We start from the raw sequence: 16,670 nt of genomic DNA, 5'->3' as shown, positions 1-16,670 counted from the left end.
AGGCTGCACTATGGTGAAGGATCCAGTTATGGTGATGGATCCGGTTGGAGGAGAAGATGCACACAGGTGGTGGGCTCTGTTGCTAGGAGCGTACGCAACAGAGCAAAGCTAAGTGGTGTTTCCCCGTATTGTCATTTTCCCTCATGTTTGTTTAGTGCAGTGATGGGATTAGTTTCCGCACCGACCAAATCCCTAATGAGGGTTTAGGTTCAGGGCGAGCTAAGGTTTTTAGGTTCCTGTGTGTCGCCCGGTGCGGAACCGGCATAGGGAACATTAGGCATGCAGGGACACTGGCTCAGGGGAGTTCAGGAGGTCTCCACTTCCCTATCCCCTATTACAGGGCCCACCATTGTTAATGTTACCCAGGTTCCCCTTTATTATTTAAATTTGCCTTACTGTAGGCGGGGTTTCCAGATTTATGTGTAATACCTAAAATCGCCTGTTGGAGGTGGCGTATCGAGCTGCAAGTTTTATTATTTAAATTCGCCCCACTGGAAGCGCTGTATCCAGGGTCACGGGTGTCTTATGGGTTCGCCTTGCGGTACTCGCTGCGTCCAGACACACGTGACCGTGACATTATCACCAAACCTACTTTTTTTTTCTGGTGAGCTTTGGCCATGTGGAGACCTGTGAGTAATTGCTGCCAGGCCTCACTGAGGTGAGTGGGGAGCTGCAAGGTGTGTTAGAGCTGCTGCAGCAGCAGTTATCAGGGTCTGGGGCCTCTGCTCAGGCAACCAGGAAATCAAAATGGCGGCTTTGGCAAATTTTGGGTCTGGCAAAAGCCCCCTTGAGTCGCTGCTGGGGAGCGGGACTTGTTCATACAGGCAGACATAACCAGACAGGTGGGTGGAGTTGGTGATCCCCATGGTGCTGTCTGGGGTTCCCCGAGGTGAAGGGGTACATCCCTGTAGTGAGGAGACTGGTGTTATAGTCCGCGGGGCTGACGCCAAATCTTCTATACCACCAAAGAGGCCGCCCCCTCCTGGTCGTTTGGAGGAAGGTGACCAGCTAGTGTACATTTCCTCCATATTCCTGTCCCCTTCTCCTCCAGGTGTGAGCAGCAGGTGTGCAGCGGGGGAGTAGGGACAAATCAAACCCCTCGCCATTAACCAACCCTGGGAGGCGCAGACCTCATGGTGAAAGGGTTGGAGGGTGGTGTCCCTTGGTGAATAGCGGGGGTGTGAGTGGTGACAGGAGGGGGTCGCCTCTGTTGTCGAGTGCCAGAATGAGTTCACCAAATTTATGACTAACGAATGTGTGCAATAAACGTTCAGGTCCGGACCTGTGTGTGCACTAGCATGTATGGGTGGTCACCAAAAAATATCTTGTGGAGGTGTGTTGTGGAGTCTGATCAGCTCATAGCAAACATACACATACATGGTCTCGTTCCCCAGGTCGGCGCTGTGGAGATGAGTGGTGCCTCCAGAACATGTATTGCCAATACCAGCGGTGCGTTTGTCATTAACCTGAAGTGTCAGGTAGATGTGGGGTGAACTCAGGATCTGGGCGTCCCCGCTGTAGGTGTTTCCCTAATGAGGAGTGGTCTTGAGGGTCCAGAGGCCCCTCATTAAGGAGGGGGTACTGTCATGATCCAGCGTGGATCTGACAGATTAAATGGATAAGTGAACTTATTTTCCTTTGGCTAGGTGCCAAAGTGATGTGATTGCCCCCGGTGGCTATTAGAATTATTACACGTGGTGTTGTTCATTCTAGGTTGCCCCAGTGGTGGTGAGTGGTAGTGCACTTTAGTTTCCTTGGTTTAGTGCGTGTAATTATAAATCAGGTGTGAAGCTCTATAAAAGGGAGCCAGGTGTGTTCGATCACTGTTGGTGATACTGTGTTGGTCTTTCACATGGAAGCCTGGGTGAAGGAAGGAGCTGAACATGAGTCCTGCGCAGCCCAGCCAGAGGGGACTAGTGGCAGCTATGTGGTCTGCAAGAAAGGCTGGCATGGCGTGGTGAAGTCACAGTTTATGGTGTCGGCAGGAAGTGCTTGCATGGCTTGGTGGAGTGACGACTATGGAGAGAGTTGCACTCAGCATGCGGGACTTGGTTGCTGAGAGCTGGACTCAAGCATGCTTGACTTTTTGGGCAGCAGCTGAACTCATCTTTGGGACTCTGTTACTGAACTTCTGCAATTGGTGGTGGACTCTGCTCCAAGGCTGCACTATGGTGAAGGATCCAGTTATGGTGATGGAGCCGGGTGGAGGAGAAGATGCACACAGGTGGTGGGCTCTGTTGCTAGGAGCATACGCAACAGAGCAAAGCTAAGTGGTGTTTCCCCTGTATTGTCATTTTCCCTCATGTTTGTTTAGTGCAGTGGTGGGATTAGTTTCCGCACCGACCAAATCCCTAGTGAGGGTTTAGGTTCAGGGCGAGCTAGGGTTTTTAGGTTCCTGTGCGTCGCCTGGTGCGGAACCGGCATAGGTAATGTTGGGAGTGCAGGGACACTGGCTCAGGGGTGTTTTGGAGGTCTCCACTTCCCTATTCCCTATTGCAGGGCCCACCATTGTTAATGTTACCCAGGTTCCCCCTTTAATATTTAAATTCGCCTTACTGTAGGCGGGGTTTCCAGATTTACGTGTAATACCTAAATTCGCCTGTTGGAGGCGGTGTATCCAGCTTCACGTTTTATTATTTAAATTTGCCCCACTAGAGGCGCTGTATCCAGGGTCACGGGTGTCTTATGGGTTCGCCTTGCGGTACTCGCTGCATCCAGACACACGTAACCGTGACACAGTATTTTCCAAACAATTCAATTTGTTCATTATCAGGCATGAGCTCCACAGGCAGATGTACATGCACTCATACACCTTACCATTCTATCAATGACATTATTAGTGGTTGTCTGTGGTAAGATCTGCCATGCAAAAAGGATTCATGAGCACAATTCATCAAAGTCTGATGCTGGCATCTCCCTTTGCAATTGCCAACCAATGATGTACTTGATAGGAGATAAGTCAGAAATGTTGTAGGCCACAAGGTTTGCTCTCACTAGCACAAGCAATATACAGCAAATGGATCCTGGAAAACTTTGGATAAATGGCTGTACTGGCTTGACAGCATAATCAATGTAAGACTGAGTTGTTAGTATATCTGGTATGAGAATTAGAGCGATTATAATTCCAGGAATAGGACTGATGGGATGTTACTTCATAAAGTCCTCTTCATGGCTTTGCCCATGTGGTTTCACTAGATTTAAAGGATAGCATGTAGAGATCCATTCTGTACTGCTAGTAATATACCAAGCCTAAGGCATCACACAATGTCTACATTAGAGATGAGCGACTTTGCCTTTTTTAGGGTCGAGTCCGGTTTCATGAAACCCCACTTTCTCAAAAGTCGAGTCGATATGAAATCGGTCGACTATAGGGAAAAGTCGAAGGCCTGACTGAAACACGAAACTCAATGCAAGTCAATGGGGAAGCAAAGTCGCCAGGGAGTGGAGGACAGTAAACACACCTACAGTACCCATTTCAATGCCAAAAACATCAATTCTTATTACTTAAGCTTGTCAACCTTAATTTACTTTATAATTATAGTTACGCATTGAAAACTGGGGGTTATTTGGCTAAAGTTGTGGGGGTGGGTAGGGCTGGCTCCAGGTTTTCGTGTGCCCCGGGTGAAAGAGTGTCAGAAGGCCCCTTTATCACATACCACAATTCATGATTCTCCGATACGGCAGAGAAATATTGGTATAGTGCAATGACAAATACTTCACTTCTTACATTACATGACTAATATCTATTTTAAATTCTACAATAGCTCAAAAACCGGACAGTACATTCCACCATACAGTATTATGGCCACCACATAGTGCGCCATACAGAATAATGAGCCCTATATATTGCGCCATACAGAATAATTGGTCCCATATAATGTTCTATACAGTATATGATGAGCTCCACATAATCCTACAGTATATGATGGTCCCCATATAATGTGCCAAACAGTATAGGATGGTCCCCATAGAGTAGAATGAGCCCCACATATTGCTCCATACAGTATAATGAGTCGCATATAAAGCTCCATACAGTATATGATAGGCCCCATATATTGTTCCATACAGAATGGGCACCATATAATGCTCCATACAGAATAGGCCCCATATGTGCTCCATATAATGCTCCATATCCTATATGATGCCCCATAAATAATGAACCCCATATGATGCTCCAGTATATGATGGGCCCCATGGATGATGCTCCATTGTATGATGGGCCTATATAATGCTCCAAATATAATGGGCTCCCATGATGCTCTAGCATATGATGGGCTCCATATGATGCTCCAGTATATGATGGGCCCCATGTATAATGCTCCATTGTATGATGGGCCTATATAATGCTCCATATATAGTGGGCCCCATATGATGCTGCAGTATATGATGGGCCCCATGGATGATGCTCCAGTGTATGATGGGCCTATACACTGTGTGCAGAATTATAAGGCAAATGAGTATTTTGATCACATCATTCTTTTCATACATGATGTCCTACTCCAAGTTGTATAGGCTTGAAAGCCTACTGCCAATTATGTAAATCAAATGATTTGCATCTCTGTAATGAGGAGGGGTGCTGACTAATGACATCAACACCCTATATAAAGTGTGCTTAATTATTAGGTAACTTCCTTTCTTTTGGCAAAATGGGTCAGAAGAGAGATTTGACGGACTCTGAAAAGTCAAGAATTGTGAGATGTCTTGCTGAGAGATGCAGCAGTCTTGAAATTGCCAAACTTTTGAAGCGTGATCACTGAACAATCAAGCGTTTCATGGCAAATAGCCAACAGGGTCGCAAAAAGCGTGTTAATAAAAAAGGTTCAAAATAACTGCCCATGAATTGAGGAAAATCATGCGTGAAGCTGCCAAGATGCCATTTGACACCAGTTTTGCCATATTTCAGAGCTGCAACATTACTGGAGTATCAAAAAGCACAAGGTGTGCCATTCTCAGGGACATGGTCAAGGTAAGGAAGGCTGGAAAACGACCACCTTTGAACAATAAACATAAGATAAAACGTCAAGACTGGGCCAAGAAATATGTTAAGACAGATTTTTGTAAGGTTTTATGGTCTGATGAAATGAGAGTTACTCTTGCGGGCAAGATGGATGGGCCCGAGGCTGGATCAGTAAAGCCCAGAGAGCTCCACTCTGACTCAGACGCCAGCAAGGTGGAGGTGGGATACTGGTATGGGCTGGCATTGTCAAAGATGAACTTGTGGGACCTTTTCAGGTTGAGGATGGAGTGAAGCTCATCTCCCAGACCTACTGCCAGTTTCTGGAAGACAACCTTCTTCAACCAGTGGTACAGGAAGAAGTCGGTATCGTTCAAGAAAAACATGATTTTCATGCAGGACAATGCTCCATCACATGCATCCAAATACTCCACAGCGTGACTGCCCAGTAAAGGTCTAAAAGAAGAAAAAATAATGACATGGCCCCCTTGTTCACCTGATCTGAACCCCATAGAGAACCTGTGATCTCTCATAAAATGTGAGATCTACAGGGAGTCAAAACATTACACCTCTGGGAATAGTGTCAGGGAGGCTGTGGTGGCTGCTGCACGCAATGTTGATTGTAAACAGATCAAGCAACTGACAGAATGTATGGATGGAAGGCTTTTGAGTGTCATCGTAAAGAAAGGTGGCCATGTTGGTCCCTTTTTTTGGTTTTGAATGTTAGAAATGTTTATTTCTACATTTTTTGTTGTTACATTGGTTTACCTGGTGAAAATAAACAAGTGAGATGGGTATATATTTGGTTTTTATTAAGTTGTCTAATAATTCTGGACAGTAATAGTTACCTGCACAAACACATAACCTCATAAGATAGCCAAATCTAAAAAAAACCCCACTCCAAAAATATTAAGCTTTGATATTTATGAGTCTTCTCGGATAATTGAGAACATAGTTGTTGTCCAATAATAAAAAGAATCCTCTCAAATACAATTTGCCTAATAATAATTATGCAGTGTATAATGCTCCATATATAATGGGCCCCATTAATAATGCTCCAGTGTATAATGGGCCCCGTATATGATACTCCAGTGTATGATGGACCACATTTATAATGCTCCAGTGTACAGTTGTGGCCAAAAGTATTGACACCCCTGCAATTCTGTCAGATAATACTCAGTTTCTTCCTGAAAATGATTGCAAACACAAATTCTTTGGTATTATTATCTTCAATTAAATTGTCTTAAATGAAAAAACACAAAAGAGAATGACGCAAAAAGCAAAACATTGATCATTTCACACAAAATTCCAAAAATGGGCCAGACAAAAGTATTGGCACCTTCAGCCTAATGCTTGGTTGCACAACCTTTAGCCAAAATAACTGCAACCAACCGCTTCCGGTAACCATCAATGAGTTTCTTACAATGCTCTGCTGGAATTTTAGACCATTCTTCTTTGGCAAACTGCTCCAGGTCCCTGATATTAGAAGGGTGCTTCCTCCAAACTGCCATTTTTAGATCTCTCCACAGGTGTTCTATGGGATTCAGGTCTGGACTCATTGCTGGCCACCTTAGAAGTCTCCAGTGCTTTCTCTCAAACCATTTTCTAGTGCTTTTTGAAGTGTGTTTTGGGTCATTGTCCTGCTGGAAGACCCAGCTTTCTCACACTGGGCCCTACATTATGCTGCAAAATTTGTTGGCAGTCTTCAGACTTCATAATGCCATGCACACGGTGAAGCAGTCCAGTACCAGAGGCAGCAAAGCAACCCCAAAGCATCAGGGAACCTCCGCTATGTTTGACTGTAGGGACCGTGTTCTTTTCTTTGAATGCCTCTTTTTTCTCCTGTAAACTCTATGTTGATGCCTTTGCTCAAAAAGCTCTACTTTTGTCTCATCTGACCAGAGAACATTCTTCCAAAACGTTTTAGGCTTTTTCAGGTAAGTTTTGGTAAACTCGAGCCTGGCTTTTTTAAGTTTCGGTGTAAGAAGTGGGGTCTTCCTGGGTCTCCTTCCATACAGTTCCTTTTCATTCAGATGCTGCCGGATAGTACGGGTTGACACTGTTGCACCCTCGGACTGCAGGGCAGCTTGAACTTGTTTGGATGTTAGTCGAGGTTCTTTAGCCAATATCTGCACAATCTTGCGTTGAAATCTCTTGTCAATTTTTCTTTTCCGTCCACATCTAGGGAGGTTAGCCACAGTGCCATGGGCTTTAAACTTCTTGATGACACTGCGCACGGTAGACACAGGAACATTCTGGTCTTTGGAGATGGACTTGTAGCCTTGAGATTGCTCATGCTTCCTCACAATTTGGTTTCTCAAGTCCTCAGACAGTTCTTTGGTCTTCTTTCTTTTCTCCATGCTCAATGTGGTACACACAAGGACACAGGACAGAGGTTGAGTCAACTTTAATCCATGTCAACTGGCTGCAAGTGTGATTTAGTTATAGCCAACACCTGTTAGGTGCCACAGGTAAGCTACAGGTGCTGTTAATTACACAAATTAGAGAAGCATCACATGATTTTTCAAACAGTGCCAATACTTTTGTCCACCCTCTTTTTTATGTTTGGTGTGGAATTATATCCAATTTGGCTTTAGGACAATTCTTTTTGTGTTTTTTCATTTAAGACAAATTAAATGAAGATAATAATACCAAAGAATTTGTGTTTGCAATCATTTTCAGCAAGAAACAGAGTATTATCTGACAGAATTGCAGGGGTGTCAATACTTTTGGCCACAACTGTATGATGGGCCACATTTATAATGCTCCAGTGTATGATGGGCCCCATGGATGATGCTCCAGTGTATGATGGGCCCCATTTATAATGCTCCAGTGTGTGATGGGCCCATATAATGCTCCATATATAATGGACCCCATATGATGCTCCAGTGTATGATGGGCCTCATTTATAATGCTCCATATATAATGGGCCCCATATGATGCTTAGGCTGGTTTCACATTTGCGTTTTTTAGCGCTGGAAAAAAACGCATACGTGCGCATGCGATTTTTCCCCTATATTTAACATGGGTGCGCATACATGCGCGCTTGTAAGCGCATGTATGCGATTTTCATGCGCTGCGTTTTTTTGGGGTGTGCGTTGGTGTTTTCCAGACGCTGCATGTTGCATTTTTTGGCCCTGGAAAAAAGCGTATGCGCACGTTTTGCGCTAAAAATGGCCATTATAGCCTATGGATGCGCATACATGCGCACTGGCATGCGCAGGTATGCGATTTTTTAGCGCTGCGTTTTTTGGGTGGTGTCCACTTTTTATCCTAGTTAGAATCTTCTAAAGTCAAAAAAAAAAAGTCTATATAAAGGAGGTGCCTGCCAAAACTCTGCCACTACTACACTGAGAGATTGAAGAGCAGACAGTCAACCAAGAACCCATTATATCAGCGAAGAATGTGAGTATATTACATTATATGCCTGTCCTTTTAAATTATGTATGTACTAATGATTTTTATTATTTTTACATGCAGTATGTCTTCAGAATCAGAGTATTCCCCATCGCGGCAGGAATTGGCGCAAGCAGACCGTGAGGTGATTATTTTCGTGCATCTGGTAAGTATATCTGCTGCTTCTCCAAATCTCTTACGTTTTTTTCAACTTTCTTAAGACATCGTCATCATCATCTGCGGACGGCACTAGTGAGGGCGAAGAGCAGGAGCAGCGAAGCCAAGTCCCGGTGGTGATACGGAATGTAAGTATCAAATGATTTGTAATGTTCTTTATTTTTTATCTTCTATTTTTACTCATTTTTTTGTTTCTTTTTTTGTAACTTTTTATTCAATTTAAATTTGATTATTCTAATGAATGTGTTTTGTCTAGGTTCCACAACGGGATGAAGACGTCTACCTGGATAATGAGCAGCTCATCAGCCTGGTCCAGGAGCGTTCGCCATTGTGGGACAGCCGTGACCGGCTGTACAAGGACAATGTGGTGACCCGGCGGCTATGGAATGAGGTGGCCGCAGCGTTGATGGATGGCTGGGACAGCGCCACAGCATCCTCCAAAAATGCGTTTAGTGAGTATTTCCCTGCTCTGTATTGTGCCGCAGTGACTGTTGTCCTTGACGGCACTGTTGGGTTTCGTGCTAGGCGTATTCTAGCAGGAAACCCAACAGTGTCATCGGGGTCTACAGTGACTGCTTTGAGTATTGTATTGCTAGATTGTGCCGCAGTGACTGTTGTCCTTGACGGCACTGTTGGGTTTCGTGCTAGGCGTATTCTAGCAGGAAACCCAACAGTGTCATCGGGGTCTACAGTGACTGCTTTGAGTATTGTATTGCTACATTGTGCCGCAGTGACTGTTGTCCTTGACGGCACTGTTGGGTTTCGTGCTAGGCGTATTCTAGCAGGAAACCCAACAGTTTCATCGGGGTCTACAGTGACTGCTTTGAGTATTGTATTGCTACATTGTGCCGCAGTGACTGTTGTCCTTGACGGCACTGTTGGGTTTCGTGCTAGGCGTATTCTAGCAGGAAACCCAACAGTTTCATCGGGGTCTACACAGTGACTGCTTTGAGTATTGTATTGCTACATTGTGCCGCAGTGACTGTTGTCCTTGACGGCACTGTTGGGTTTCGTGCTAGGCGTATTCTAGCAGGAAACCCAACAGTGTCATCGGTGTCTACAGTGACTGCTTTGAGTATTGTATTGCTACATTGTGCCGCAGTGACTGTTGTCCTTGACGGCACTGTTGGGTTTCGTGCTTGGCGTATTCTAGCAGGAAACCCAACAGTGTCATCGGGGTCTACAGTGACTGCTTTGAGTATTGTATTGCTACATTGTGCCGCAGTGACTGTTGTCCTTGACGGCACTGTTTTTTTTTATCAACAGTGGACAAAGTCCGAACACGTTGGCGTTCGATCAAGGACCGCTTCAACAGTGATGTTCGTGCTGAGGGCCAGGTTCGCAGTGGATCTGCGTCAAGGACCAGAACTAGATACCGTCACTATCACGCGTTGCAGTTCCTAAGACCGGTCCTTGCCACAAGATCGTAAGTATTATACATTTTGGGTTTTTATTTTTATTAATCTGTGTTTTTCTAATCCACAGCTGATGCTTCTTGTAAAGGCATGGTAGTAATGATTTTCCTTTCTTCCACAGCACCTGGAGCAGCACCCTGCAACCTGGCCCTGGAGCGGTCCTTCCTCAGACGTCCTCTGACCCGTCCCAGCCATCCGACAGCCAGGAAGCACCTTGCAGGTCAGCCACACACACAGCTGGTGACCAGGAAGCTGGGCCATCAGGTGTTCCCCTGTCCCAGGTCTCTGCCACTGGTTATGCGGGCACTACCCGCCAGCGGCAGAGGGCCTTGGACAGGAATGTCTTGCCCGAGTTTATGCATTTGAGCGAGACATTTAATTCCAGCCTCAAGTCACTGTCCGACAGAGTTGAAAGCGGTTTTGCACTCATGGAACGTGGTTTTAACCACTTTGAACACCGCTTCAATTCTGTAGAACAGCGCCTTGACCGTCTGGAGGCCGACCTCAACAGACCAGCACACCATTTTTTTAGTAAGATTGAAAAGGGCATGGCGGAACACCTTAGTCCTGATCAACAGCTGAATGTGCTGCAGGCCTGCAACAATGCTTTCTTGCAGGCTATGCAGCATAATCGGTACGGTCAGCAGTCAGTGGTGTCCTTTCCACCTGTGCCACCATTGACTCGCTTCACCTCACTACCGACTTGTGCTGCATACCACTGCACGGACACCTCTATTCAAAGCCAGGACACCCACCGTTACACCACCACAAGTCTGAGTGCAGCTGGTCACTTCACCGACACCACCATGGCAAGCGCTGCTCCTGTCTGGAGCACCACCGCCAATCCCATGCATGCGTGGAGCTCAGCCACCACTAGGCAAACATGGAACAGCCCTGCCGCTACAACAACATGTAGTAGCCCTGCCACCACCACTCTGCAAACCTGGGCCATCACTGCCGCCACCAGTCCTCCTGCAAGGACGAGCACTGACAACGAAGAGCAGCATCAGCCACCTCAGCAGCAGCAGCCAACTCAGCAGCAGCAGCCACCTCAGCAGCAGCCGCCACCTCAGCAGCAGCAGCCATCTCAGCAGCAGCCGCCACCTCAGCAGCAGCAGCAACCACCTCAGCAGCAGCAGCCACCTCAGCAGCAGCCGCCACCTCAGCAGCAGCCGCCACCTCAGCAGCAGCCGCCACCTCAGCAGCAGCAGCCATACCAGCAGACGGGGGACCTACATTCCATATTTGCCCCTACTTCAAGGCGAAATCAATCAAGGCGGGCATTGGGCCAAAGTCGGTCCAGGCACACAAGCCTACGGCGACATGCCATTACAACTAATGTAACTGAACAGATTTCCTCTCCTACAAGTGTTCCAAGTTTAATTCCCTTAACTGGACTACCTTCCCCCACAAGTTTTGTTGCCCCTTCCCCTCAAACACCGTCTTCAACTGCAAGTGTTGCATATTCCCTGCACACCCCCAAATTGAAACCATCTGCCCCCAAACGCCGTAAAAAATAATTTTTAGTTTTTTTTTTGTGATAAAAAATAAATTAACATTTGTGGTTCACCATTAATAAGTTTCATTAATGTTGTTTGCGCCGCTCACACACACTGATGGGTAAATACATGTTAAAAACCAACCCAAGGGCTAGTATAGTCATATGTGAAATAACATGGACTAGTATAGTCATTCCAAGGCCTAGTGTAATAACTCTAGTTTTACCAAATAGAATCTGGTTTCATGAAAAACAAACTGTTGAAACTTGTCTAAAAAATAAGTTTCTTTCTAGTTTCACCAGTTTGTTTTTTGTGAAACAAGATGCTAGTTGTTAAAAATCGAGTTATTACAGTAGGCCTTGGTATGACTATACTAGGCCGTGGTATTTCACATATTACTATACTACTAGCCCCAAGGCCTACTATACTCATATTTGAAATACCACGGCCTAGTATAGTCATTCCAAGGCCTAGTGTAATAACTCTAGTTTTACCAAATAGAATCTGGTTTCATGAAAAACAAACTGTTGAAACTTGTCTAAAAAATAAGTTTCTTTCTATTTTCACCAGTTTGTTTTTTGTGAAACAAGATGCTAGTTGTTAAAAATCGAGTTATTACAGTAGGCCTTGGTATGACTATACTAGGCCGTGGTATTTCACATATTACTATACTACTAGCCCCAAGGCCTACTATACTCATATTTGAAATACCACGGCCTAGTATAGTCATTCCAAGGCCTAGTGTAATAACTCTAGTTTTACCAAATAGAATCTGGTTTCATGAAAAACAAACTGTTGAAACTTGTCTAAAAAATAAGTTTCTTTCTAGTTTCACCAGTTTGTTTTTTGTGAAACAAGATGCTAGTTGTTAAAAATGCTAGTTGTTAAAAATCGAGTTATTACAGTAGGCCGTGGTATTTCACATATTACTATACTACTAGCCCCAAGGCCTAGTATACTCATATTTGAAATACCACGGCCTAGTATAGTCATTCCAAGGCCTAGTGTAATAACTCTAGTTTTACCAAATAGAATCTGGTTTCATGAAAAACAAATTGTTGAAACTTGTCTAAAAAATAAGTTTCTTTCTAGTTTCACCACTTTGTTTTTTGTGAAACAAGATGCTAGTTGTTAAAAATCGAGTTATTACAGTAGGCCTTGGTATGACTATACTAGGCCGTGGTATTTCACATATTACTATACTACTAGCCCAAAGGCCTACTATACTCATATTTGAAATACCACGGCCTAGTATAGTCATTCCAAGGCCTAGTGTAATAACTTGTAATGGAGCAGATTACATGAGCAGATTACATTCATCCACTCAATGCTGACTTGTATTCCCCATGGACTATCATTGGGGTTGGGTTTTGAGGGTTGTGTTTTGAGAAAATCACATACTTTGTTTTAAACTAGTTGCACAATTTTCTCTTGAAAAAAAATGGTTTCCTGATTCATGGCCTGCAGCTTTGCTCATTCCAATATATTTCACGCAGACTAGCAATGCTGCATTTTAACTCGTATGTGTATTTACCTGCCCAGGTGTGTGAACATAACAAAATTCAGTTATACATGGGAAGTTTTTTAATTAATTGGAGTTTAAAAAATATAGTGCACTCAGTAATGGTATCAAATAAGGATTTTTATTACCATAAACAACAACATTACACCATTTCATCTTGCCAGTGCACCCGTCCTACATCAGAAATAAAGTAGGCCGCAAATTTGTCCCTCATTTGGCCAACTTCAACGGATGACCTGAGAGTGTGCTGAGTGAATTCAGGCAATGGGTTAGGAGCATCATCGTCCAGTTCAAAGGTCGGGTGCTCTTTAGCCATCACAAAGTTATGTAGAACCACACAGGCCTTCACCACCTCATCGACTGTTTCAAGTTTAAGATTAATGGCCGTGCCCAGAATTCGCCATCTGGAAACAAGAATCCCAAAAGCACACTCGACAGTTCTTCTGGCCCTGGTCAGCCTGTAATTAAAAATTTTTTTGGTGTGGTCCAAGTCCCGGCTGGAGTAGGGTTTCAGTAAGTTTCCGCACATTTGAAAAGCCTCATCGCCAACCATTACAAAGGGCAGTGGCGGAGCTTCGGTGTGAGGAAGAGGCCGTGGCATAGGGAAATTAAATTGGTTGCCATACAACCTCCGGCCCATGTCTGAGTTTTTAAAAGCCTGCGAGTCATTACCACGGCCAAATGCTACAATGTCCACTGCTACAAACATACATCCGGCATCCGCAATTGCAATGAGTACTATTGAAAAGTACTTTTTGTAATTATAGTACTCAGATCCCGTTCTTTGGGGTTTGATGATCCGTATGTGTTTCCCATCAACAGCTCCCAAACAGTTGGGAAAATTGCATACTGTCCAGAATTTGTCAGCAATTTCCATCCACTTTTCAGCGGTGGGCAGGGGCATAAATTCTGGGCAAAGAACATTCCAGAGAGCCCGGCAGGTGTCAGCAACAATTCCAGACAAGGTAGAGATTCCAATACGGTACTGGAAGTGTAGTGAGGATAGGGTTTCTCCAGTCGCCAGGAATCTGTGAACAGACAAAGAAGTAAAATTAATATTTATGTATATTATTTTTAAAAACTATAAAAAAAAATATTAGTACATTCACGAAAACTAATTACCCAAGGTTTTGAATACTAAATTTACAAAAAAAAACATCAGACCACACCCCTTTGTTTTTAAAACATACCGTAATGTCACCAGTAGCCGTTCCTCAGGAGGAATCGCACGACGGAGCTGTGTGTCCTGTCTCCGGATGGATTGTTGGACACGAGCAAGCAAATCCATGAAACTTTCGTGGGACATCCGGATATAATCAGTAAATTTCTCCGGGTTTGCACGTAGCTCGCTGTAGAGGGTGTGGTATGCCCCACGGCTCTCCCGGAGTTCAACAATCGGATGTATCCACATACGCCGCCGTCTTCGCTGCCTCTCTCTCTTCCTTTGTTCATGGCAAGCAACTGCATACGCCTGAGCCATCGCGATGTCCAAATCCAAGTTGAAGTGAAAACTCTTCCAGCGCAGATCCATGGTCACGAGAAGAATCAAGCAAATGTGAAGAATACTGTAGACAGGGTCTATATATATTAACATACCACACCCACAATGAAGTCCCATTGGTCTTGTGTGTTGTTGAATGGTTGTTTTTTCTTTTTTGTGGGGTTTTTCCAAAATCTGTAAAAAAACGCAAACGCACAAAAAACGCATACAAACGCGCAAAAACGCTGCGTTTTTTTCCTGCATGCGCATTAAAATGCTGGAAAAAAACGCAGCGTTTGTATGCATTTGTATGCGTTTTTTTAATGCGTTTTTTTGCGGGAAAAACGCGCTGCAAAAAAAAGCAAGTGTGAAACTAGCCTTAAATGTATAATGGGCCCTATCTATGATGCTCAAGTGTATGATGGGCCCCATATATAATTCTCCAGTGTATAATGCTCCCCATATATTGCTCCAAACATAAAAAAAATGAAATACCTCTCCTCGCTGGGCACTGCTCTACTCTAGTCTCCTCAGCATCACCATCTTCCAGCTCTCTGCACTTGGACTGTTCAGGCAGAGGGCGTACAGACGTGACGTCATCGCGATCTCTGATATGAATGTCACTGTCAGGAAACATGGAAGAGGTCACAGCGGTGGAGCAGGGAGAGGTAAGTATTTCAAGTGCTGATGCCCTGAGCAAACGGGGGGGGCCCACTCGTGGGCGACGGCAGTGGCACAGGGCCCCTCATAGCACGATGATGTCTGTGATGGTGAGTGGGCCCCCCACCATCAAAGACTTTTGCATACTGTGAGGGGCCCTGTGCCAGTGCCGTTGCCCACGAATGAGCCCCCCACCCCGCTCAGGGCCCCGGTACTTGCCCAGGTATGCCAGGTGCTGATGCCGGCCCTGGGGGGGACAGCCCAGTTAGGGAGGTGGAAAAACTGGCATATGTTGAGGTGTAGGCTGGGCGTTCAGCAGCTGGAAATGGAGGAATTGCACAAGTCGGAGGAAGAGGAGGACAAAGTGAGCCATTTTGCTGGCAACCTATGTGTCATCAGGGGAAAGTGGTACAAAATCCTTTGAAACCCAGGCATGGTTCATTTTAATGAAGGTGAGATCACCAACATTTTGGGTTGAAAGCCGGGTCCTTCTTTCTGTCAGGATTGATCCTGCAGCACTGAAGACTCTTTCTGATAGCACTCTACCAGCAGGGCAAGCAAGCTCCTGTAAGGCATATTGTGCCATTTCAGGCCAGGTGTCCAGTTTAGAGGTCCAGTAGTCAAAGGGGAATGAACTGTGAGGGAGAACATCGATAGGGGAGGAGAGGTAATTTTGAACCATAGTTGACAACTGCTGTCTCCTGTCTGTTGCAATCGATTCAGTATTAACAGTCGTGTGAGCGGTCCTTGAGAAATCAGTCCACAACCTGGTCATGAAACCCCTGTCTCCAATGCCAGTTTGGCTGTGTGCAACATGAACACCTCTTCCATTTGGCCCAGTACGGCTCGTGGTAGAACCTGCACCGCTGCTGTGTGCTGGGAATGCCTCTAACAAACGGTTTACCAGAGTTGCTTGTTTGTTCGCCAATATTAGCTCTAGGTTCTCCTGTGGCATGAAGTTCTGTAATTTGCCTTTATAGCGTGGATCGAGGATGCTGGCAAACCAGTGGTCATCATGCTTCATAATTTTGACAATGCGGGGGTCCCTTTTTAGGATCTGCAAGAGGCAGCACTGTCCCACCGTCGCTGTCCCCTGTGGACCCTGCATCCATCACATTAACCCAGTGCGCAGTGATGGACACGTAACGGCCCTGGCCATGCCTACTTGCCCATGCATCTGTTGTGAGGTGCACCTTTCCACTCACTGATTGTTTGAGTGCATGGACAATGCGGTCTTTCACATGCAGGTGGAGGGCAGGGATGGCTTTTCTAGAAAACAAGTGCCGACTGGGTAGGTCATAGCGTGGGACAGCATAGGCCATGAGCTCTCGGAACGCTTCGCTTTCAACCAAACGGAAGGGCATCATCTCTAATGAGATCAGTTTGGCAATGTAGGCATTCAAAGGCAGTGTACGTGGATGAGAGGATGAGTACTTTCTTGTCCTACTCAGAGTCTCTGGTAGGGTGAGCTGGACTTGAGAGCTGCATATGGGGGAACTTGCGGTGGACCTGACGGATTGACAGGGGGTTGGTGATGGTGAAGGTGGTGGTGGTGGTGATGGCCTAG

The sequence above is a fragment of the Dendrobates tinctorius genome, unplaced genomic scaffold (genome assembly GCF_039654945.1).
Source record: "Dendrobates tinctorius isolate UK_male_01 unplaced genomic scaffold, ASM3965494v1 ptg000046l, whole genome shotgun sequence".
Taxonomy (NCBI): domain Eukaryota; kingdom Metazoa; phylum Chordata; class Amphibia; order Anura; family Dendrobatidae; genus Dendrobates; species Dendrobates tinctorius.
This window is presented reverse-complemented; position numbering follows the sequence as displayed.